This window comes from Hyperolius riggenbachi, chromosome 1, assembly GCF_040937935.1.
Source record: "Hyperolius riggenbachi isolate aHypRig1 chromosome 1, aHypRig1.pri, whole genome shotgun sequence".
Lineage (NCBI taxonomy): Eukaryota > Metazoa > Chordata > Amphibia > Anura > Hyperoliidae > Hyperolius > Hyperolius riggenbachi.
In genome coordinates this window covers 478,009,171-478,028,140 of record NC_090646.1, presented here as the reverse complement: position 1 = coordinate 478,028,140, position 18,970 = coordinate 478,009,171, and positions in this window count along the sequence as shown.

Below are 18,970 nucleotides of genomic sequence, written 5' to 3'. Positions count from 1 at the left end.
ACCGATATATGACATAAGCAGGAACACTGACTTAGGACTGGAACGATACAGGGAACAGGACTCAGAAGGATTCGCTATCTCTTCGCAGAGATGAACGCAATCCACAAACGGTAACAGGACAGGATTCAGAAGGATTCGTTATCTCCTCGCAGAGATGAACGCAATCCACAAACAGGACCAGGAACAGGATAACTAGCTCAGCACGGGTGATCAACGTGCTAGAACTGACTAGCTGAACACAGGATATAAACAGTTCGTGTACGTATATATCAGCGTCACTGATGTATCAACGTAACACGAATACAAGGAAAATAATAAACGTGCTGGTATGCATATATATGGGCAATGAACCAATATATGATGCAAAACCAGCAAAGTATCTTTAGAACAAGAAACACGATCGGGGGCTGAAGCGACAGCAAGACAGGCTTAAACTGAAGCTATGAAAACCCGAGGAGTCCTGCAGGAAGCAGATCTTTATACTGAGGTCATCCAATGGGAGCAGACATGCAGATTCCCACAGGTGAATGATAATCAGTCACAAGCTGACAGCAGGGAAAGGCAGACAAAGCTATGCAGCTTGCATGGAAAGAGATCAGAACTACCTGAGCTGCAGCACTACTACTTCCAGCAATGCCTGCTGCAGCAGCGATCATGACAGTACCCCCGCCCTTAAAAGCGGATTCCAGACGCTTTTCAAAACTGAAATTCCCAACAAAACAGTCTGACTGATAATTCATGATGACCGGGACAGCCCGGCAAGACCGAATTCCAGAATCAGTCCCCACAAGACTGGACCCATCAGAACCAGAACCTACAGAACCATGCCCATCAGTACTACAAGCCCCAGTGTGACACCCATCAGAACCATGATTTCCAGAAGAAAGCCCTCCGAAACTCCCTGAGCGATACCCACCGCCTTCCAGGAACCGTTCAAAAACGCCAAAGCCTTTGCTATGCCCACCGGGACAGTCTTTACCAACACAAAACCCACTGTTGAACCAGTCCAAGGCACCAGGACAAGTTTTCTCAGAGACCTCCCAGAACACCTTGAAGCTCCAAAGAGATCCCCATAGGTCAGAACGCCCCTGTAATGTTGTGTTGTTTGGTGTATACACTTCAGAGTTTTCTGATTATTAGTGATCCGCAGTATCACTAGTAATACAGATATATTTGATTATATGGTGATCTGCGGCATCACCAATAATACAAATATTTATGCGTACTCTGGAAAACAAGGTACAGATAACTTGTGGAAAACCCACCACACTGACGTTAACTCAGAGGGATGGAGACCTCTGGAAGGAAGGGCAGTGTGTGCGATTCTGCGACTAGGATAAGAACGCAGAATTGCGTTCCTCAACAGTAATGATATGCTGAGGAGTTACTGAGTTCCCCGCAAGAAGAACTCAGCAGAGTTAACCCTTTAGTGGAAAACCCACTAAAGGGGGCAAAGTCAAACGGAAAAACGGTTCGGTATCAGAACTGGCAAAGAAGTACCGAATCGACAGACAGAAATCAAGATCAGAGGTCAAGCCAAGGTCAGCAACGGGAAATCAGATGAGCAGAGGTACAGAATCGAGAAACACAAGGGTAGTCAGAAGCCAAGCCAATAGTCGGTAACGGTACGGGCTGGCGAAGTACAAAATCAGGAGACAAGAGGATAAAGAGGTAACAGGCAAAAGGTCATACACAATATAATGCAATAGTACTTTAGGCTATCAACAGAATCTGGCTAAGTGTGGATCCCCAGCTCCAGCTGGTTCTAGCACACTTTGGGATCTGACTAGGGTCTGAGTGCTAACACACAAGTATTCGCTGACTGCAGACAACTTGCAACTGACAGAATGCCTGCTTTTATACTGTGCTGGACTCAAACAGCCCGCCCAGCCATTCAACCAATCACAACGTGGCTCAAGGACCTTGCAGTACAGCTCAAGGACCTTGCTGAGGTCAGCTGACCAGCTGGTCAGCTGACTCTCTTTCTAAGAGTATAAAAGGCTCTACTGCACACGCGCGCGGCCCCTACGGGGTCCAGACTGTCATGAGAGGTGTCTCGGCGAGCAGCATGCCATGAGGCCTGTGAAGGTGTTCCAGGAGTGCAGCCTCGACGTGGAGTACGCTGAGAGGTCTGCGACTGAACGGTGGATCGTGCTACCGCTGCGGACGTGGACGTTTCTCCGCGTTCCGCATGCGGCCATGCGGGCGGTTGCGCTGCTGATGCGGACGCGGACACACGTCCGCGTTCAGCCTGCTGTTGCCTCATTACAGTACCCCCCCTTTCAGGCATGACCTCCGGGCATGCCTCACCCGGTTTCCCAGGATACAACTCATGAAATCTCCTCCTTTTCTCCTCAGCATGAAGATCTCGAAGGGGAACCCATGACCTCTCTTCTGGCCCGTACCCCTTCCAGTGCACCAGATACTGGAGCTTGTTGCGTGAGAAACGGGAATCTAAAATGTCCTGGACTTCATATTCCAATTCCCCATCCACTACCACAGGAGCAGGGGGAGTAGAATCTACCCTTACCGCAGGCTTCAATAAAGAAACATGATAAGTCCTGCCACATCTCATATTAGTAGGTAATTTTACCTTGTAAGTGACCTCATTGATCTTACTCTCTATAGGGAAAGGCCCGATAAAGCGAGGACCTAATTTTGCTGATGGTTGCCTGAGAGGAATGTGTCTAGTAGAGACCCAAACATAATCCCCTGGAATAAAGTTCCACTCCGTGGAACGTCTTCTATCAGCAAATTTCTTTTGAACAGAAAAAGCTTTGTCCAAATTATCTCTGACCTTCCCCCAGATCTCTCTGAAAGTCCCCTGCCATTCCTGGAGAGCTGGAAGAGGTGACTCCTTGACTGGAAGTGACGTAAACTTGGGACACTTCCCATTGACAATCTGAAAGGGAGAATAACCAGAGGATGCGTTTTTCAAGTTATTGTGGGCAAATTCAGCAAATGGGAGGAATCTTGTCCAGAGATGTTGTGCATCTGCTATGTAACATCTAAGAAACTGCTCCATGGACTGATTGATCCTCTCTGTCTGCCCATTAGTCTGGGGATGGTAACCTGAAGAGAATGATAAAGAAATCCCCAGATCTTTACAAAAGGCCCTCCAGAACTTTGACACAAATTGTACCCCCCTATCAGATACAATATCCACCGGAATTCCATGTAACTTAAAGATGTTATTAATAAATAAATCTGCCAATTTACGGGCAGATGGAAACCCAGACAGAGCAACGAAATGTGCCATTTTACTAAATCTGTCCGTAACAACCCAGATGACAGTGTTACCTTCAGATTCAGGCAGCTCCCCCACAAAATCCATGGAAATGTGGGACCATGGAACCTGTGGAGAAGGCAGGGGCTGAAGAGAGCCTGCTGGAGCTTTTCTGGAGGACTTACTCCTGGCACAGACAGAGCAGGACTTAACAAATTCCTCACAATCAGACATGTAAGAAGGCCACCAGACTGCCCTATTCAAGAGTTCCTGGGTTCTGGCAATACCTGGATGTCCCACATTCTTATGTTCATGAAACATCTGGAGCACCCGTTCCCGAAAACGAATAGGGACGTACAGAAGTCCCTCAGGTTTTCCATTGGGAACATTGGACTGGCATGCAATAAGCGATTTTGACAAGTCTTCGGAGATCTCAGTGGCTGCCAGAAAATACCTCTCAGGTAGAATATTGACAGGAGTGGCTGGTGGGGCAGATTCAGATTCAAAACACCTGGATAAGGCGTCAGCCTTAACATTCTTATCCCCAGGCTTATAGGTTATGATAAAATCAAACCGGGAAAAAAAAAGTGCCCATCTCGCCTGCCTGGGTGTTAACCTCTTGGCCTTCTCAATGTATTCGAGGTTCTTATGGTCAGTATAAACAGTAAAGGGAAATTCTGCCCCCTCTAACCAATGACGCCACTCCTCTAGAGCTAACTTAACAGCCAACAATTCCCGGTTCCCCACATCATAATTCCTCTCTGCCGGTGCAAACTTTCTTGAAAAAAATGCACAAGGATGAACCTTATTATCAGGTCCAAAAGCTTGCGAGAGGACTGCCCCAACCCCAACCTCCGATGCATCTACCTCTACTATGAAGGGGCGGGTGACGTCAACATGACGCAATATGGGGGCGGAACAAAAAGATTTTTTTAATGATTGAAAGGCCTCAATGGCTTCTGGTGACCAGTTAGTCGCATCAGCGCCTTTCTTGGTCAACTGGGTCATGGGGGCAACAACTGAAGAGTACCCCCTAATAAACCGCCTATAATAGTTAGCAAAGCCTAAAAATCTCTGCAGGGCTTTGAGGCCTGAAGGTTGCGGCCAATCCAACACTGCTGAGACTTTGCTTGGATCCATTGCCAGTCCAGAGGTGGATATAATATACCCTAAAAATGCCACCTCTTTCACCTCGAAGAGGCATTTCTCCAGCTTAGCATATAACTGGTTCTCCCTGAGCTTCTGTAACACAAATTTTACATGCTTCCTGTGTTCCTGTAAATTTTTTGAAAAAATTAAAATATCATCAAGATAGACCACTGTAAACCTGCCAGACACATCTCTGAAAATATCGTTTACAAACTCCTGAAAGACAGCTGGGGCATTGCACAATCCAAAGGGCATAACTAAATACTCATAGTGACCGTCAGGAGTGTTAAATGCGGTCTTCCACTCGTCGCCCTCTCTGATCCGAATAAGATTGTATGCCCCCCTCAAGTCTAACTTTGAAAAAACACAGGCCTCAGTAATCTGAGTAAACAGGTCATCAATGAGTGGAAGAGGGTATCGATTTTTTATGGTGATTTTGTTTAGCTGCCTGTAGTCTATGCAGGGGCGAAGACCACCATCCTTCTTTTTAACAAAAAAGAAACCTGCACCAGCAGGAGACTTGGAGGCACGGATAAATCCCTTCTCCAAGTTCTCCTTGATGTAATCTTTCATTGCCACCTTTTCAGGGCTGGAGAGGTTGTACAAACGACCCCTAGGAGGCAGTGTACCCGGTCTTAATTCAATGGGGCAGTCATAGGGTCTATGTGGAGGCAACCTGTCAGCAGATCGAGGACAAAATACGTCGGAAAAATCAGTGTACTGAGGTGGGACCCCCTGGACCTGGACCTCTGAAGCACACACAGAAATGGATTTAAGACAATTCTCCTGACAATAGGAGGACCAGGCAGATAATTGGCCCTCTTTCCAGTCTATTTGAGGGGAATGCTTCTTCAACCATGGTAGCCCCAATATGACGGATGAGGTGGCCATCTTTAAAACATAGAACTGGATGACCTCAGTGTGCAATACTCCAACCTGAAGTGTGAGCGGCGGAGTTTGACAAAGAGGTGTCTTGTTCTGTAAAGGAGAGTCATCGATTGCTGTAACATAAATGTGTCTTTGTATGGGAAGAATGGGAATGTTAAAGTTTAAAGCCAGGTCTCTGTCAATGAAGTTGGCAGCTGACCCAGAGTCAACAAATGCAGAGGTTAGGAAGTCACTGTTCTCCCAATGAAGAGAACAGGGCAGCAAGATTTTATTCTGACATGGAGGTAGAACTGGCTCGCTTAGGGTGGTACCTCCAACCATCCCTAAGCGGACAAGTTTTCCGCCTTCTTACTGCAGTTCTGCACTCGATGACCCTTTTCCCCACAATATAGACACAGACCCTCCTTCCTTCTCCTAGCTTTCTCAGCGACTGAGAGTCGTCCGTGCCCCAACTGCATTGGCTCCTCCTCTGGAACCTCAGGGGAACCAACAGTAGAGGGCGCTCTAACTAGCACAGATGACCTGCCCTTTTTATGATAGCGAATGCGTCTATCGATCTTAACCGATAAGTCAATAGCTGCATCTACATCTTTGGGCTCAGGGTGGCTTATCATGACATCAATAATGGACTCGGAGAGACCGGTCATGTATGTGTCTAGAAGAGTGAACTAATCCCACCTCACTGAGACCGCCCACCTTCTAAACTCGGCAGCGTACTCCTCAACCATACGATTGCCTTGCTTTAGGCATCGGAGTTTACGCTCGGCAGTGCCGGCTAAATCAGGATCCTCATATATGATGGCCATGTTCTTGAAAAACTCGGACACTGAAGATAAGGCAGAGTGACCCTCAGGTAAGCTGAAAGCCCATGTCTGAGAATCCCCTTGTAACAAAGTTTTAATAAAAATTACTCTCTGTACCTCAGAACCAGATGATATGGGCCTCATCTGAAAATAGGCTAAACAACGATTTTTGAAATTACTGAAGTCGGACCGAGAACCAGAAAATCTTTCAGGAAGAGCCATCTTAGGCTCGCTACTGGCTGGGGAGGGTAGAACATTAAGTGGTGCCGGCAGTTTCTGAAAGGCCTCAGTCAGCTGGTTGATCTGGACCTGCTGAGCAGCAACAGTGTTTCTAAGCTCATCGACTGCCGCAGTTAAAGTCTGCAACTGCTCGGCAACTCCCTCCATGTTACTTTTACTGGTCTGCAGTACTGTAATGTTGTGGTGTTTGGTGTATACACTTCAGAGTTTTCTGATTATTAGTGATCCGCAGTATCACTAGTAATACAGATATATTTGATTATATGGTGATCTGCGGCATCACCAATAATACAAATATTTATGCGTACTCTGGAAAACAAGGTACAGATAACTTGTGGAAAACCCACCACACTGACGTTAACTCAGAGGGATGGAGACCTCTGGAAGGAAGGGCAGTGTGTGCGATTCTGCGACTAGGATAAGAACGCAGAATTGCGTTCCTCAACAGTAATGATATGCTGAGGAGTTACTGAGTTCCCCGCAAGAAGAACTCAGCAGAGTTAACCCTTTAGTGGAAAACCCACTAAAGGGGGCAAAGTCAAACGGAAAAACGGTTCGGTATCAGAACTGGCAAAGAAGTACCGAATCGACAGACAGAAATCAAGATCAGAGGTCAAGCCAAGGTCAGCAACGGGAAATCAGATGAGCAGAGGTACAGAATCGAGAAACACAAGGGTAGTCAGAAGCCAAGCCAATAGTCGGTAACGGTACGGGCTGGCGAAGTACAAAATCAGGAGACAAGAGGATAAAGAGGTAACAGGCAAAAGGTCATACACAATATAATGCAATAGTACTTTAGGCTATCAACAGAATCTGGCTAAGTGTGGATCCCCAGCTCCAGCTGGTTCTAGCACACTTTGGGATCTGACTAGGGTCTGAGTGCTAACACACAAGTATTCGCTGACTGCAGACAACTTGCAACTGACAGAATGCCTGCTTTTATACTGTGCTGGACTCAAACAGCCCGCCCAGCCATTCAACCAATCACAACGTGGCTCAAGGACCTTGCAGTACAGCTCAAGGACCTTGCTGAGGTCAGCTGACCAGCTGGTCAGCTGACTCTCTTTCTAAGAGTATAAAAGGCTCTACTGCACACGCGCGCGGCCCCTACGGGGTCCAGACTGTCATGAGAGGTGTCTCGGCGAGCAGCATGCCATGAGGCCTGTGAAGGTGTTCCAGGAGTGCAGCCTCGACGTGGAGTACGCTGAGAGGTCTGCGACTGAACGGTGGATCGTGCTACCGCTGCGGACGTGGACGTTTCTCCGCGTTCCGCATGCGGCCATGCGGGCGGTTGCGCTGCTGATGCGGACGCGGACACACGTCCGCGTTCAGCCTGCTGTTGCCTCATTACAGCCCCTTAGGCTCACATGGAGAACTATCAAGAACCCCTATGGAACCTAGGGCAATTCCCGAGTCAGGGCCACAAGGATAAACATCAAGATCAGGGCTTTCAGGGACCAGAACCATCTCTGGGCATGCAGGCAGACTGGCAACATCAGAACATGTTCCCACTAAGGAAGCATCAGAGCACGCTAACACCTTAGACACACTTGGGCATTCTGGCACACAAAGAACATCTGGGCACACTGGCACAAGAGAAACCTCTGGGCATGTCAAGGAACTGTGAGCCTCAGGGTCAGCCAAGACAGGACCAAAACCAGGACTGGCCAAAAAAAAAATCATCATGACTAGTTATCGCAACTACTGGACTTTTACACGAGAATGCAGGATCAGACTTAGATGTCGCTGATTCCAGCAAAGTCAGTAACAAATCAGATTCAGGGGCACTAACAAGACAGGACAAATCTTCTGATGTATGCACTGAACCAGATAGGGACTCCACAACTACCTCTGGACTGGACAGAGACTCATCTAATACACTGGATTGGAGCTCATGAGGCGCTGCAGAACAAGTCAGTATTGCAGCAGCCCCCACCGGACTAGGCAAAACTGAGGAATTCCCTGGACAGGAAGGGGACTCTGGAACCTCTGCCACAGCGGCCAGAGAACCAGAATCTTTCAGGATACAGGGCTGGGTTTCAGGAACACTCATCAGACCGGACTGAAGTTCTGAGATTTCTATTATTTTGACCAGAGAATCAGAATTATCCATGTTACAGGGCAAGACTTCTGAAACATTCAGAGGACAGGGCTGGAGTTCCTCGGCTGTTACAACACTGGAGAGAGACTCAACAACATTGGTTAAATCAGACTGTGTACAGGGCAAGGTATCTAACACACTTGCTGATGAGGACAATATTTCAATGGCTTCTGCTTTGCTGGGCAGAAATTCATCAAGTTTTATTAGAGCAGACTGTAATTCCAAAACAGCTGCTAGACAAGTGAATATTACTGCAACACCAACTGAGGTAAGCAGTGCCTCAGACTCCTCTGCCACAGGGTTTTAAGTATCCCAAGTACTGGGTGAAGCATAAGACTCTGCGACCACAGCTTCACTGAACAGGATCACTGAACAGTCCATATTGCAGGGCAAAACCATGGAAGCACCTGCTGGACAGCATAATGATTCTGTGACCTGAGTTTCATTGGAGAGATCTACTGCACAATTCATGGTACAGGGCAAATTTACTGGAACATTTTCTGAACAAGGTAATAATTCTGCGCTTTCAGGTTCACATAGCAGATGCTCTGAGCTATTCACGATACAGGGCAAATTTACTGGAACATTTTCTGAACAAGGTAATAATTCTGCGATTTCAGGTTCACATAGCAGATGCTCTGAGCTATTCATGAAACTAGAGCGAGGTGTAGAAACAGGAAGATCAAGACACAATGTTTGCGCATCTGAATCACCATTCATTTGTAAAATTGGAAAATTCAGATGCTGGGGTTCTGAGGTTTCTAGACAGGATTGCTGGGACTCGGAAACTGATGTAGTGCATCTATTGGCATCTGCTGGATCAGACAGGAGTTGAACTTTATTAACACAGGTAATTTCTGCAGAAGTGTTTGCAGAGGCAGGCAAGATTTTTCTGGTGTCTGTTTCACTGAACAAAGACTCATGAGTACTGGCTAGGCTGGACTCAGAAGTCAACAGGACCTCTGGATTCTCTGCTGAGAAATTTGTGCAGGGCAAGGTTAAGAAAGTATCAGTGGCTTCTGTTTTACTGGGAAGTAACACTGAGTTATCCATGGTACAGGGTGGAGTTACAGGAACATTCACAAGACATGGCAGGGACTCAGTAACTGGAGAAGTGGGACAGTCTCCAATTGACAGTGTGTCTTCCCTGGTATACACTGATTGAATCGCATAAAAATCGTCCAAAATCATTTTCCACACATCGATCAATGGAGCCACAAAGTCATACCCACACACACCAGTTTTTATTAGGTTATAGGCAGACTTAATGCATGCATTCAATACTAATTCACTTTTTGCACTGTAAAATTGACAAAATGAACTTGAATCATTCTTCCATTCATTGACCAGAGCTTCCATCTCTCCTTTCTCAAATGGAGGATTCCAAGCATACTTAACAGGCAGATCATAGTTTGCAGATATGATTGTGGCAGGGACATATATTGGGTTAATTAGCAGGTGATTGGCAGATTCCTTTTTCTTAAGAATCTCCAATACCTGTAGCAAGTGTTGAACTGTAGTGTATGCAAACTTTCCTTGCTTCACAAATAAGTTGATTTGTTCAATACTCTGTAATATCTCCTCATAATCATACTCAGATAATTCTTTTAAACAAAAATCTTTATTTTCCCTAGCCAGTGATGAAAGTTCATTAGTAGTTTCATAAGTCCATTTAACTCCCCTGAAAGACAATTGCATTTCATTATCTGTTAATGGCAGAATCTCATTATAGGTCTCAGTCGCTAAGGATAACGACTCTGCAGATCGGACACGTTTCTTAGAACGTTTGCGTTTTGCCTTAGACCCTGCTGTTTTTGGTGATTTATTCAAGGCTGCAGGAAAATTATCAGGAACACTCTCTGCTTGCTGATCATTTTTGCAAACAATTGAAGGAGCAGCTGATTGGCCTGCTGCCAGGAGTTCATTCAGAGGAAAAGGCAATGGATCTATGCGCAACCAGTTATGGATCACAAACGCTAGAAATTCCAGCGGTCTCTCATTCAAATCGGAATGATTGAGAACATCACATGCCCACTGAAACAATTGCCCTTTAAACAAAATATAAACTAGTTGGAGTGCCCAGGTTGAAACAGGAGTCGCTTGGAGATCAGGATTGGCCAGGAACCTGGCACATTCAGAGAAAAACTCATTTTCTGTTTCAGAGCTAAGTTCTTCAAATTTCTTAAAGGAACATGAACCATAATCAACAGTGTCATACTTTCTGGGAATCCCCCCCACAATGGGGATTGGTAATGGGGTTTTCATAATGTAAGGCTTGGTGGTGTATTCTCCACAGTCAGCATGCAACGCATGAGCTGACGTGGAGGAGGTACACACACTAGCACAAGGAAACAGGCTATCCCCAGTATAGTGGAGGGGAGGACTGACTCCAAAAGGAGATTGTGGCGCACAGAGCCGGTGCAGATCCGACAGCCACAAACAATGCTTTCGCTATAACGTCTCAGCGCAAAGTAGCGCTGAGCGCATAAACCAGAACTGAGGAGATCAGGACAGGTAGACAGAATGAACGCTTGCTAGCTAGCCGCTACTTAGTGACAGCAAGCGTCCACAACAAGACAGACTGGAATGAGGCAGCCAAAGCGTAGCGGCGATGGCGTGCCTCACAAAGACAGGACAGGATAGTCAGGAATTAGCAGGATCAAGATAGATGAACGTAACACAGATAAATATACAAATAGGTATGTTTTCCTAGCGTATTACAATTACAGCTATCAATGAAACTATTTGTAACGTCTGACTAACATATGTATATATCGGCAATGAACCGATATATGACATAAGCAGGAACACTGACTTAGGACTGGAACGATACAGGGAACAGGACTCAGAAGGATTCGCTATCTCTTCGCAGAGATGAACGCAATCCACAAACAGTAACAGGACAGGATTCAGAAGGATTCGTTATCTCCTCGCAGAGATGAACGCAATCCACAAACAGGACCAGGAACAGGATAACTAGCTCAGCACGGGTGATCAACGTGCTAGAACTGACTAGCTGAACACAGGATATAAACAGTTCGTGTACGTATATATCAGCGTCACTGATGTATCAACGTAACACGAATACAAGGAAAATAATAAACGTGCTGGTATGCATATATATGGGCAATGAACCAATATATGATGCAAAACCAGCAAAGTATCTTTAGAACAAGAAAAACGATCGGGGGCTGAAGCGACAGCAAGACAGGCTCAAACTGAAGCTATGAAAACCCAAGGAAACCCTGCAGGAAGCAGATCTTTATACTGAGGTCATCCAATGGGAGCAGACATGCAGATTCCCACACAGGTGAATGATAATCAGTCACAAGCTGACAGCAGGGAAAGGCAGACAAAGCTATGCAGCTTGCATGGAAAGAGATCAGAACTACCTGAGCTGCAGCACTACTACTTCCAGCAATGCCTGCTGCAGCAGCGATCATGACAAAGCCCCTTTCCGATTGTTTGGGGCATCTGGAAAAAGGTTTGTCAGGAGAAGAAAAGGTGAGCACTACCATCAGTCCTGTGTTATGCCAACAGTAAAGCATCCCGAGACCATTCATGTGTGGGGTTGCTTCTCATCTAAGGGAGTGGGCTCACTCACAATTTCCCAAAAATCACAGCCATGAATAAAGAATGGTACCAAAACACCCTCCAACAGCAACTTCTTCCAACAATCCAACAACAGTTTGGTGAAGAACAATGTATTTTCTAGCACAATGGAGCACCGTGTCATAAGGTAAAAGTGATAACTAAGTGGCTCGGGGACCAAAACGATGAAATTTTCGGTCCATGGCCTGGAAACTCCCCAGATCTTAATTCCATTGAGAACTTGTGGTCATTCCTCAAGAGGTGGGTGGACAAACAAAAACCAACTAATTCTGAGAAACTCAAAGAAGTAATTATGAAAGAATGGGTTGCTATCAGTCAGGAATTGGCCCAGAAGTTGATTGAGAGCGTGCCCAGTCGAATTGCAGAGGTCCTGAAAAAGGAGGGCCAACACTGCAAATACTGACTCTTTGCATAAATCTCATGTAATTGTCAATAAACGCCTTTGAAACGTATGAAGTGCTTATAATTATATTTCAGTACATCACATAAACAACTGAAACAAAGATCTAAAAGCAGTTTAGCAGCAAACATGTGAAAACTAATATTTTTGACAGTCTCAAAACTTTTGGACAAGCCTGTACTATAGACCGGGAGAGAGACTTTATAGGTTAGTAGACTGATTAGAAACAGAAAAACATTCAACCTACTTTTAAAATGTTTAAATATAAAAGCAAAATATGGGATGCTTAAAAAAGTTATTTTTAGGAGTAGGAAGATAAATAAAATTGTTTATCTTTTCAGTTTATTTTCACATCTGGTTCACTTTAAGTATAACAATGTTATGGCACTATAAAAGTAAGTCATTTATGTAAATAACAATATGAATAACCTTTCTGGCGTGATGATTAATTCCAGATTTAGGGTCTAAAAACTTGCAATGTTTTCACAAGCTTTTAGACCCTAAAAACAAGAAAAAAAAACATACTACAGAGAGATCTGCAGCAGCTCCTGCAGATAACTCACTCAGGCACGGGATTAGCGCTCTGAACGGTGGATTTCCACCCCGAACCTGATTACCGCTAAGGAATGTTACAAAAGTAGTGATGTTTCTATTGTTTGAACCCATAAAACATTTGAGCACATGGCTAATGTGCTATCACTGTACTACAATACTTGCTTGACACAGAAACGTTTTTAGATGTATTGACTTAATGTATAAGATGTTAATGTATAAGATGTTTCCTGAATGAGGTCCATCTAGTGTTGGAAAGCAATACTACTGCTTGTATTACCTTATATGTTGTGTAGTAACTAGTGTTGGGCGAACAGTGTTCGCCACTGTTCGGGTTCTGCAGAACATCACCCTGTTCGGGTGATGTTCGAGTTCGGCCGAACATCTGATGGTGTTCGGCCAAACTGTTCGGCCATATGGCCGAACTAAGAGCGCATGGCCGAACGTTCCCCGAACGTTCGGCTAGCGCTGTGATTGGCCGAACGGGTCACGTGTAGTGTTGGGCGAACATCTAGATGTTCGGGTTTGGGCCGAACACGGTCGCGATGTTCGGGTGTTCGAGCCGAACTCCGAACATAATGGAAGTCAATGGGGACCCGAACTTTCGTACTTTGTAAAGCCTCCTTACATGCTACATACCCCAAATTTACAGGGTATGTGCACCTTGGGAGTGGGTACAAGAGGAAAAAAAATTAGCAAAAAGAGCTTATAGTTTTTGAGAAAATCGATTTTAAAGTTTCAAAGGGAAAACTGTCTTTTAAATGCGGGAAATGTCTGTTTTCTTTGCACAGGTAACATGCTTTTTGTCGGCATGCAGTCATAAATGTAATACAGATAAGAGGTTCCAGGAAAAGGGACCGGTAACGCTAACCCAGCAGCAGCACACGTGATGGAACAGGAGGAGTGCGGCGCAGGAGGAGAAGGCCACGCTTTGAGACACAACAACCCAGGCCTTGCATGAGGACAAGAAGCGTGCGGATAGCAATTTGCATTTTGTCGCCATGCAGTCATAAATGTAATACAGATGAGAGGTTCAATAAACAGGGACCGGAAACGCTAACCCATCACAGATGTTCATTGTTCATGTTACTTGGTTGGGGTCCAGGAGTGTTGCGTAGTCGTTTCCAATCCAGGATTGATTCATTTTAATTTGAGTCAGACGTTCTGCATTTTCTGTGGAGAGGCGGATACGCCGATCTGTGACGATGCCTCCGGCAGCACTGAAACAGCGTTCCGAAATAACGCTGCCTGCCGGGGAAGCCAGCACCTCGATTGCGTACATTGCCAGTTCGTGCCAGGTGTCTAGCTTCGATACCCAATAGTTGAAGGGTGCAGATGGATTGTTCAACACAGCTATGCCATCTGACATGTAGTCCTTGACCATCTCCTCCAGGCGATCGGTGTTGGAGGTGGATCTGCACGCTTGCTGTTCTGTGTGCTGCTGCTTGGGTGTCAGAAAATTTTCCCACTCCAAGGACACTGCCGATACCATTCCCTTTTGGGCACTAGCTGCGGCTTGTGTTGTTTGCTGCCCTCCTGGTCGTCCTGGGTTTGCGGAAGTCAGTCTGTCGGCATACAACTGGCTAGAGGAGGGGGAGGATGTCAATCTCCACTCTAAAGTCTCCACAAGGGCCTGCTGGTATTCTTCCATTTTGACCTGTCTGACTCTTTCTTCAATCAGTTTTGGAACATTGTGTTTGTACCGTGGATCCAGAAGGGTATATAAACCCAGTAATTGGTGTTGTCCAGAATGCGCACAATGCGTGGGTCGCGTTCAATGCAGTCCTAGGCCGAAGAGGTCATAGCCTAGGGTCACAAAAACCTGTTTATTTGGGCAATTTCAATGGTGGCGAGTCTGACGTACATAAATCGCAGCAATGGCCGTTAGCAACGTCTGAATCTCACGAAATGTCTCATGCAGGTAGAAGACATATTGTTAGACTTGGGCTCCAAAGATGGGTTCCCTACATCTCTGCAAACCAGAGTTACAGGGCTCCAAATTTGGTAAAGTCCCCCATAGGCTTTCATTGGGCCTCCTATTTACAGTTCCAAAATCTCACATCTTTTCAAAGGGCAATTGCTCAGCAGTGGCAAATTTTCTAGCATTGTAGGAACTGTTAGGGGGATTATAACTGGTGAGTTTCGGACCCCTAGGCCGAAGAGGTCATAGCCTAGGGTCACAAAAACCTGTTTATTTGGGCTATTTCAATGGTAGTGATGCTGACGTACATAAATCTCAGCCATGGCCGTTAGCAACGTCTGAATTTCACAAAATGTCTCATGCAGGTAGAAGACATATTGTTAGACTTGGATTCCAAAGATGGGGTCTCTACATCTCTGCAAACCAGAGTTACAGGGCTCCAAAATTGGTAAAATCCCCCATAGGCTTTCATTGGGCCTACTATTTACCGTTCCAAAATCTCACACCATTTCAAAGGGCAATGGCTCAGCAGTGGCCCGAAACTCACCAGTCATGTTCCCCCTAAGGGTCCCTACAATGCTAGAAAATTTACCACTGCTGAGCAATTGCCCTTTGAAAAGATGTGAGATTTTGGAAAGTGAAATAGGGAGGCAATGAAAGCCTATGGGGGATTTTACCAATTTTGCACCCCTGTTACTCTGGTTTGCAGAGATGTAGGGACCCCATCTTTGGAATCCAAGTCTAACAATATGTCTTCTACCTGCATGAGACATTTCGTGAAATTCAGACGTTGCTAACGGCCATGGCTGAGATTTATGTACGTCAGCATCACTACCATTGAAATAGCCCAAATAAACAGGTTTTTGTGACCCTAGGCTATGACCTCTTCGGCCTAGGGGTCCGAAACTCACCAGTTATAATCCCCCTAACAGTTCCTACAATGCTAGAAAATTTGCCACTGCTGAGCAATTGCCCTTTGAAAAGATGTGAGATTTTGGAACTGTAAATAGGAGGCCCAATGAAAGCCTATGGGGGACTTTACCAAATTTGGAGCCCTGTAACTCTGGTTTGCAGAGATGTAGGGAACCCATCTTTGGAGCCCAAGTCTAACAAAATGTCTTCTACCTGCATGAGACATTTCGTGAGATTCAGACGTTGCTAACGGCCATTGCTGCGATTTATGTACGTCAGACTCGCCACCATTGAAATTGCCCAAATAAACAGGTTTTTGTGACCCTAGGCTATGACCTCTTCGGCCTAGGGGCCCAAAACTCACCAGTCATGTTCCCCCTAGAAAATGTGCCACTGCTGAGCAATTGCCCTTTGAAAAGATGTGAGATTTTGGAAAGTGAAATAGAGAGGCAATGAAAGCCTATGGGGGATTTTACCAATTTTGGACCCCTGTAACTCTGGTTTGCAGAGATGTAGGGACCCCATCTTTGGAATCCATGTCTAACAATATGTCTTCTACCTGCAATTCAGACGTTGCTAACGGCCATGGCTGAGATTTATGTACGTCAGCATCACTACCATTGAAATTGCCCAAATAAACTGGTTTTTGTGACCCTAGGCTATGACCTCTTCGGGCCTAGGACTGCATTGAACGCGACCCACGCATTGTGCGCATTCTGGACAACACCAATTACTGGGTTTATACCCTTCTGGATCCACGGTACAAACACAATGTTCCAAAACTGCTTGAAGAAAGAGTCAGACAGGTCAAAATGGAAGAATACCAGCAGGCCCTTGTGGAGACTTTAGAGAGGAGATTGACATCCTCCCCCTCCTCTAGCCAGTTGTACGCCGACAGACTGACTTCCGCAAACCCAGGACGACCAGGAGGGCAGCAAACAACACAAGCCGCAGCTAGTGCCCAAAAGGGAATGGTATCGGCAGTGTCCTTGGAGTGGGAAAATTTTCTGACACCCATGCAGCAGCACACAGAACAGCAAGCGTGCAGATCCACCTCCAACACTGATCGCCTGGAGAAGATGGTCAAGGACTACATGTCAGATGGCATAGCTGTGTTGAACAATCCATCTGCACCCTTCAACTATTGGGTATCGAAGCTAGACACCTGGCACGAACTGGCAATGTACGCAATCGAGGTGCTGGCTTCCCCGGCAGCCAGCGTTATGTCGGAACGCTGTTTCAGTGCTGCCGGAGGCATCGTCACAGATCGGCGTATCCGCCTCTCCACAGAAAATGCAGACCGTCTGACTCAAATTAAAATGAATCAATCCTGGATTGGAAACGACTACGCAACACTCCCGGGACCCCAACCAAGTAACATGAACAATGAACATCTGTGATGGGTTAGCGTTTCCGGTCCCTGTTTATTGAACCTCTCATCTGTATTACATTTATGACTGCATGGCGACAAAATGCAAATTGCTATCCGCACGCTTCTTGTCCTCATGCAAGGCCTGGGTTGTTGTGTCTCAAAGCGTGGCCTTCTCCTCCTGCGCCGCCCTCCTCCTGTTCCATCACGTGTGCTGCTGCTGGGTTAGCGTTACCGGTCCCTTTTCCTGGAACCTCTTATCTGTATTACATTTATGACTGCATGCCGACAAAAAGCATGTTACCTGTGCAAAGAAAACAGACATTTCCCGCATTTAAAAGACAGTTTTCCCTTTGAAACTTTAAAATCGATTTTCTCAAAAACTATAAGCTCTTTTTGCTAATTTTTTTTCCCTCTTGTACCCACTCCCAAGGTGCACATACTCTGTAAATTTGGGGTATGTAGCATGTAAGGAGGCTTTACAAAACACGAAAGTTAGGGTCCCCATTGACTTCCATTATGTTCGGAATTCGGCTCGAACACCCGAACATCGCGGCCATGTTCGGCCTGTTCGGCCCGAACCCGAACATCTAGATGTTCGCCCAACACTATATGGTACTATAGATGATGGTACCTTTTTTCCAATATACAAGATAGCGCTCAGCTGTGTCCTGTTTCCACCACCATACACCCCGTGTGGGATTGAACTCACCCAGCAAGTTTGACCACTATTAGACTGGTCAATGAGCGCCCAGCAATGTGCGACTCCAGCACTTTAGGGTTGCCAACTCCTCTTAGAACACGGTGTCCTGAATGATGTATGTTGGTTGATGCGTACCTCATATAAAGAAGAAAGCTTCCATAGCATAATTCAGTTAAAAGATGTAAAGTTTTATTATAAAGTTACACTCACAGTCTCGTTGCGGTTAATCAGGCACAGAGTTTGAAACGGGCTCTCCCCCATTGCCTCCCGGGTAGGCTAGAAGGTGTAGTCCCGCTCTCGCCGCTGCTACCACATCACCGTTATTTCCTGGACGTCCGGCAAGCTCCACCCTACGCGTTTCGTCACTGCGAGTGACTCATCAGGGGCACCACGCCCCTGATGAGTCACTCGCAGTGACGAAACCACTAGCTTGCCGACGTCAGTTCTTATATGTACTCGTCGCTTACCCCCTTCCGCTTTGGCTCAGTATGAGCCTTGCGGACATCACTTCCGTGCGCTCCACCGCACGGAAGTGCACCGCAACAATCCAAACTTTATTAAAAAAGCCATTACTTCACTTCAACATCTGATGTTGAATAAAACCATCAGTAATGTCAATTTAAAACCGGAAAATAAGCATTAAAAAAGTTAAAAACGTGTCTTTAGAGTTCACAATGGACAGTGGGATGTATGGAATGGGGTATAAGTAGTTATATGCAGATGGGGGCCGTTACGCCACACATCCCTGCCAATCCCAAGAGGCATCAGGATATTCCCTGTACACGCCATCTGGTGGTTCTTATTTATATTACAATTGACTACCAGCATTATTTCCACACAATACATCAGTATCAATTCTATACATTATTGATCAACTATTAGCAATGTAACAATTTAGGTCAATGTCTATATTCAACCCCCTAGGTTTCAGGTTACTCATTTTATATATCCAATGGGTCTCCATTTGGGAGATCATCCTGATTCTAGAGTTGGGCCGAACCTCCGATTTTAGGTTCGCGAACCCTGTTCGCGAACTTCCGCAAAAGGTTCGGTTCGCGAAAAAGTTCGCGAACCGCAATAGACTTCAATGGGGA